This window comes from Amblyomma maculatum, chromosome 6 (assembly GCF_055883805.1).
Source record: "Amblyomma maculatum isolate TAMU_Amacu chromosome 6, ASM5588380v1, whole genome shotgun sequence".
In the NCBI taxonomy this organism is placed as follows: domain Eukaryota; kingdom Metazoa; phylum Arthropoda; class Arachnida; order Ixodida; family Ixodidae; genus Amblyomma; species Amblyomma maculatum.
The window spans coordinates 178,412,482-178,418,481 of record NC_139349.1 but is presented as its reverse complement, the minus strand read 5'-3'; positions in this window follow the sequence as shown (position 1 = coordinate 178,418,481).

Genomic DNA, 6,000 nt, shown 5'->3' with positions numbered 1-6,000 from the left:
CCGGTCACTCGGCCTTCGAAGGCAGTGCTTCCAATGCTTCCAGTGCTTCCAAAAAAAAGCCGTTCGAATTGTTATGAATGCTCCCCGACTTGGAAACACTGAACCAATTTTCAACGAACTTCGAATTATCCGCTTGCCACAATTATACGAAACTTTACTCTTGCGGCGGTATGAAATCGGTGTTCACAATAACTGCCTGGTAATAAAGCTGTCAGGATTGCAACGCAAAGAGTCAACATACACTACACGAACGACACCCAAATGGCTTGTACCTAAGATCCGAACAAATTATGGTTACCAAATGCTGAGCTACACTCTCCCGCATCAAATAAATAAACAGTCTTAAAGAATGTATAGATAATGAAAAATCGATTGTTTTATGTTTGTTCTTGTTTCTAAAAGTGATATTATGCTATGTACCACTGCAATGCCTCTGTAGGGTGCGTCGGCCTCGTCAAGCCTTTCTACTGGCTTTTTCCCGGCGCACCCAACATCCTCAAGGTGTCAAATAAACATTACTGTTATTCTTATTCTTAATTCCCCGTGCCGGAGCCTGCTCCGGCGGACGACATTATCGACGTCATCGAGACAGTCGTCGGTGTCGGGGGCTGCAATATTTGCAGCACCTCGGCAGGACCAAGTTCCTTGCAGCAGTCAGTTCGATGGCTCAAGCCACAAAGATGGTTCCGGCGGGCAGTCTGCTCGTCGCAGGAAAGGAAATACCGGTGGTGCAAATGGCTGCACCATTGGTTTTTGTGCCCGTTTTCCGGTTGCCCCCGTGCGTAGGTGACGACGTCCTCGCCACTGCGCGCAGTCCTTACGGAAAACTTCGACCCGTGTTCAAGGGAAACAGCCACGTCCGGAACGGATGCCGGCTGGTGAAGTTGGACATGTGTGCACCGCCAAACTTCTTCTGCGTCGCGGGTCACCGCGCAATTCTCGAGTACCGGGGCATGAAGCGGGTCTGCTCGCGGTGCGGAGAGGGGGGCCACGTGGTGCTGCGTGTAAGGCGGTCAAGTGCGTACGCTGCTCCGCCTTCGGCCATGATACCGACGCTTGTACAGCGGCATGCAAACGCTGCGGAACCCAGCATGCGACGGCAGACTACGTGTTGCCCAGGTCGTATGTTGCTGCGACAGCCGCGTCCGGGAAACCGGGACAGCCGCGTCCGGGCTTCACATTTCGGGAGTCTCGGGGCGAGCCAGAGTCTCCAGCCCAGGTTTACGTGGACTCCACTATCGAGGCAAAGGACGCCCTCGGTGTGCCCCCCGAGCCCCATGAAAGCCGAAAGGAGGACACGGCGTCTACTGCCACCACAGCGGCTGGCGTGAACAAGGCCTTGGGCCTGTCTTCCGAAGACGAGGTGCTGGCGGCGACAGCAAGTCCCCTGCCACTTCCCCCGCCGCCCACTCTACGGAATCGGAAGAGGAGGCCGCCACGTACCAATCGCAGCACATGCAGGTAGAGGCTAAGACAGCCACAGCTTCACCCGTGAGGCAGCACTCTTCTGCGGAGGCGGCGCCCTTACCAGCAGCGCTGTTGGAGAGTTGATGGAGACGGGACGCCCGGGAGCCGCGCGTACCACCCGTGAAGGTCTGGGTCGTGCGGGGAAGGCGCGCTCCACAGAAGACTCCAAGCGTCAACTATCGGCATCCGATGGCAGCATGTCTCCATCCGCGGAAACCACTGCCCCCATGAAACGAGTGAGAAAGGACGATGACGGCACATTAATGGAGGTCTCGGATAATGACACGTAGCCACCATGACTCTAACATCAAGCGTCGCCGGCCCCTGCGGTCGCTCTTTTCCTCTTTCCCCGCGCCTAGCGGCAGCGCGACAGCTCCCTGGGCAGCTCCCGCCGCTCGCCACTGGCCTCTCGTCAACGTGCGTAGTGAACGATAGACTGCACGGGCCCTGCTATGCTTGTGTTTCTGTGCGGGACTGCGTTTCTGCAGTCGCCTGCGGAGCACGGACCTTGCGGCAGCCCGCACAGTGCAGCGTGTCGTCACTTCTCCGCCGTCGACCAGCCCTCATCTCGAACAGCGGGCGCCTAAACCTGTTCCCCATGCACCTGCCCGACGCTGATGTTCAGCATCAGCCGCGGACATTGCCCACAGAACAATGATGTAGGTTCGTAGAGTTTCTCCTTGATTATTTGTTATATTGTGTTACTTTGTTGTGCTTGTTTTCCTCTTTATTTTCATGACGGCCCAGTTTCGCTTTGCTTCGTGTAACGTTCAAGGGATTAGAAACCCCGAAAAGCAACGGGGAGTATTGGACCTAGCGCACTTGCACAACCTTGACGTTTTATTTATACAAGAGTGTAATTTCCGGTCTCCTGCTGACGTTACATCTTTTCGTTCGCGTTTGAATGTGGACGCTTTCTTTACGTTGACGAACTCGCAGTTTTGCGTTGTTGGAGTGATTTTTCTCACATCGGCATGTCGGGCAGGAACGCATTGCACCTTTAGTGTTAATGGTCGCGTCCTCGTCGTGGACGTTTTTCTTAACGGGCGGAAGGTCAGGCTCGTGAATGTGTACGCTCCACTTAAGCGGGCTTCAAAGAATGAGTTCTTACGTTTAATTGCGTCGCAGGTTTTGGAGCCTATGCCTCACGTGCTTCTAGGTGATTTTAATTGCGTACTACACTCAACACGACATCCGCGGACCAAGGCAGGGTACGTCCTGCTATAATGAAAAGGAGTTGGGGAAGCTTGTACGACAGCTCCAGCTATCCGACGCGTGGGTCGCACTACACGGCGATGCTTTCGTAGCCAGAAGGGCACGAGGCCGGAGCGGGAGTCGCATTTACCGCGTGTACCTGCCTCCCACGCTTGCTGAGGTCTTAGTATCCTGCGAAGTGGTTACTCCACCTGCTGTGTCGGGCACCTCAGCGACCACCTCCCGGTGGTTGTGTCGTTAAGGAGTGCGTCGGGCCGTCCGGACTCGTCTGGAACTTGCGCGCATGGATGCTTCCGTCCTCTACAATCTCTTCAGTGTCCGCGACATCCGCCGAGACTTGATCAGCTCAGTTGGTAATATTGCAGATTTCAGTCTCGAGGTGTGGGATTCGTTGAAGCTTGAATGGCACAATATTTTGGTCCGCGCAGGAAAGCAAAGGCGGGCGCGCTACACTGCAGCATTGAACGACGTGCTGCGGCGCATAATAATCGTTGGAAACGCTAACGAGTTGACGTCCGCGATGCGTGAGTATCTGGAAAGTCTTCGCATGCGGTATCATCAGATTCGAGAAGAGGGATCGCGAGCCTCGCGCGCTGCTGACCTGCGTCTGCCTGCTTACGACATGGACGACTTAATGTACGCGCGCCGCTATCAACACAAAAATGACAAACCTGCCTGCATCGAGAAAATGCGCATGCAAGACGGGACAACCTCCATGGAGCCTGCAGATATTGAACGGATTTTTTGAGGCTACTTCAAGGCGATCTTCGCGTCAGAAGGCCTCTGCGAGCGCGAAGCTTTTGAGAGAGCGACTGCAAACTTCTGCGGAACCCATCTACCGGATGACATGACTAAGATGCTGTGCGCCCCAGCAACGAGTGAGAAAATTGGAAGCGTGTTGCGAAGCATGCACCAAGCTTCGGCACCCGGATCCAAACGACTGGTTGCAGGGTTCTATTGCACTTTCTTTGATGTCATTGGAAGGTATCTGACGCGCCTTGTGAAGATTTTCCTGGAAGGGTAAAAAGCCAGCATCATTTTCTTCAAGCCGGATCTGCTAGTGCGAGGCATGATGCGACGTTATCGGAACCGGAGGCGTGGCGCCCGGTTACGCTATTTACCACAGATAACAAGTTGGTCGCCTCCCTCTTGGTCAAGCGTCTGCGCCCCGTCCTACCATTTCTTCTCAGCGAGTATCAATCATGTGCAGTTTCGAGTCGTTCCGTCTTTGCGTCACTCACGCTGAAAAGAGACGTGTTCCCTTATGCAAAAGAGAAGGCAGTAGACGGGGTCTTTCTCTTAGATCAGTCGAAGGCATTTGATAGAATCGAGCACGGCTACTTGTTTGCTGTCCTCCGCTGCTTCGGTCTGCTTCCGGTATTTATCGACAGGATACGAGTTTTGTAAAGCAGCCTAAGTAGTGCACTTGTTCTGAACGGGTCAGTAGCCCCTCCTTTCGCCGTAACTAGGGGAGTCTGCCAGGGTTGCCCTTTGTCGCCTGCTTTTTTTGTCCTGTCATCGGATCTGCTCTTAAGGAGGGTGCCTCTTATCAGCACATCCGAGGCTTTCCAGTGACGGGGCAAGAAACGGTCGTGGTATCAGCTTACGTTGACGATCTGTCTCTTTTTTTACGCGATGGCCGCAGCTTTGGCGCCTTTCTTGCTGTTTTTGACACATATTCCAATTTGTCTGGAGCGCAGTTGAACGCCAGTAAAAGCCACGCTCTGCGCTTTGGCTCTTTCGCGGACCTTCTCCCAGTTTGTGTTCCAACTGTCGAAGTGGTCCGTGTAATGGTCATTTTCGAAGCGAGCGGCGTATACCGCGGACGTGGCAGGATGTCGTCGCGCGTGCCACAAGTGCGATGTCGGAGGCCGCCCCCTTTGCACTTTCCGTACAGACAAAAGTCGCGGTCATGAAGACTAAGGCGTACGCCTACGCGCTCTACGTTTCGTGCGTTGCAGTGATTCCGCGTCGAACTGCAGGTCGCCTTGCCTCCCTGGCTGGGGCGTTCGTCTGGGATGGCGGGACAGCTCTTGTCGTGCGCCGTTTCCTTCACCTACGGCGAGAAAGGGGAGGCATCGAGCTGTCATGCGTTAACACGGTGTGCCGAGTGCTCGCGTCGAAACTGATCGCCACATTGCTCAATGATCGCTGTACCTGGGGCGCTCCCTGTTACAGCACTGGCTGAGTGTAGCTCGCCGGACGTTTACTGCAGACTGGCACCTGGGCCCACAGGCCGAAAGGCCTCACATGTTCTACCAAACGGAAGCAGGCTTTACGACAGCGGTCGACAGCGACCTGCCTGACCTCAATATTTTTGAGGTGCCCGTAATGCTGGTCGGCGAGATGGTTGCTTCCTCGCGTCTAAACCGCAACGACCAGCTCAGCACGGCCGTGAACAAATGGCGTCTGTGGGCGGTTAGCCGTGTGCCTTCCGAGGTCCGCGATTTCGAGTGGCGCCGACGATGGGGCGTGTTACCCACGCGAGAACGCCTCGCCATGTGACATGTCCTGCCGAATGACCAATGCCCAAACTGCGGCCGCACAGAAACCATGAGGCATGCGTTCTTTGAATGCCCAGTCGCGCTGGTCATGTGGCGCTTAATGAGAAGGATGTTCCCCGTGCACGGTGGCCCTTGCGCCAGGCCACCACGCGGGTGTTTTGCGCGGCTAGTAGTCGCCTGTGTATATTTTGTGCTATGGGAGAGGCGTTGCTTGCTGAAGTCCGTAGGCAACCAGCCAGGGCCTTGTACCCAGCGCTGCAGAGACTGCGTCTTCTGCTGTGGAAGTATCTCTCTGATCAACTGGACAGAGATGGAGAGGCGAGGTTTCTGCAGCGCTGGCACACCCGTTTCTTTGTCGTTCAGGGCGGCAGGCTTGTTCTGCCAGCTTTGCCATACTAACCCCTCCCCCCTTTGTTACGTACCTCGAATCAGGAGGTACGTAACATGAGGCCAGATAAGATTTAATCATCTTTCATTAGGTTTCTATTTGTAATTCCTTTTGAGCTTGTGTTCTGTTGGTATTGATGAACACGGAATAACTATTAAAAAATTTGGAGGACGCTTAAGCTTCGCCTTCAAGAGTGGAACGCGATAGCGTTATTGCACCTCGTCGAGAAAACTTATTAAACGCAAGGGTATTGGGGCATCCTCGCACCGGTACCCGCGCGGCCCGAAGGGGAGAAGCGGGTGAGCTAAGATAGTGATCTAAAGAAAGGAAAGACGCTTGATTCTACAACCCGTGAGCGTGCACGGCGAAACGTCAGGGGCGAGTGGCGCGCCACTTGTCGGGGCAGCGCCGCACATTGCGAGGAGG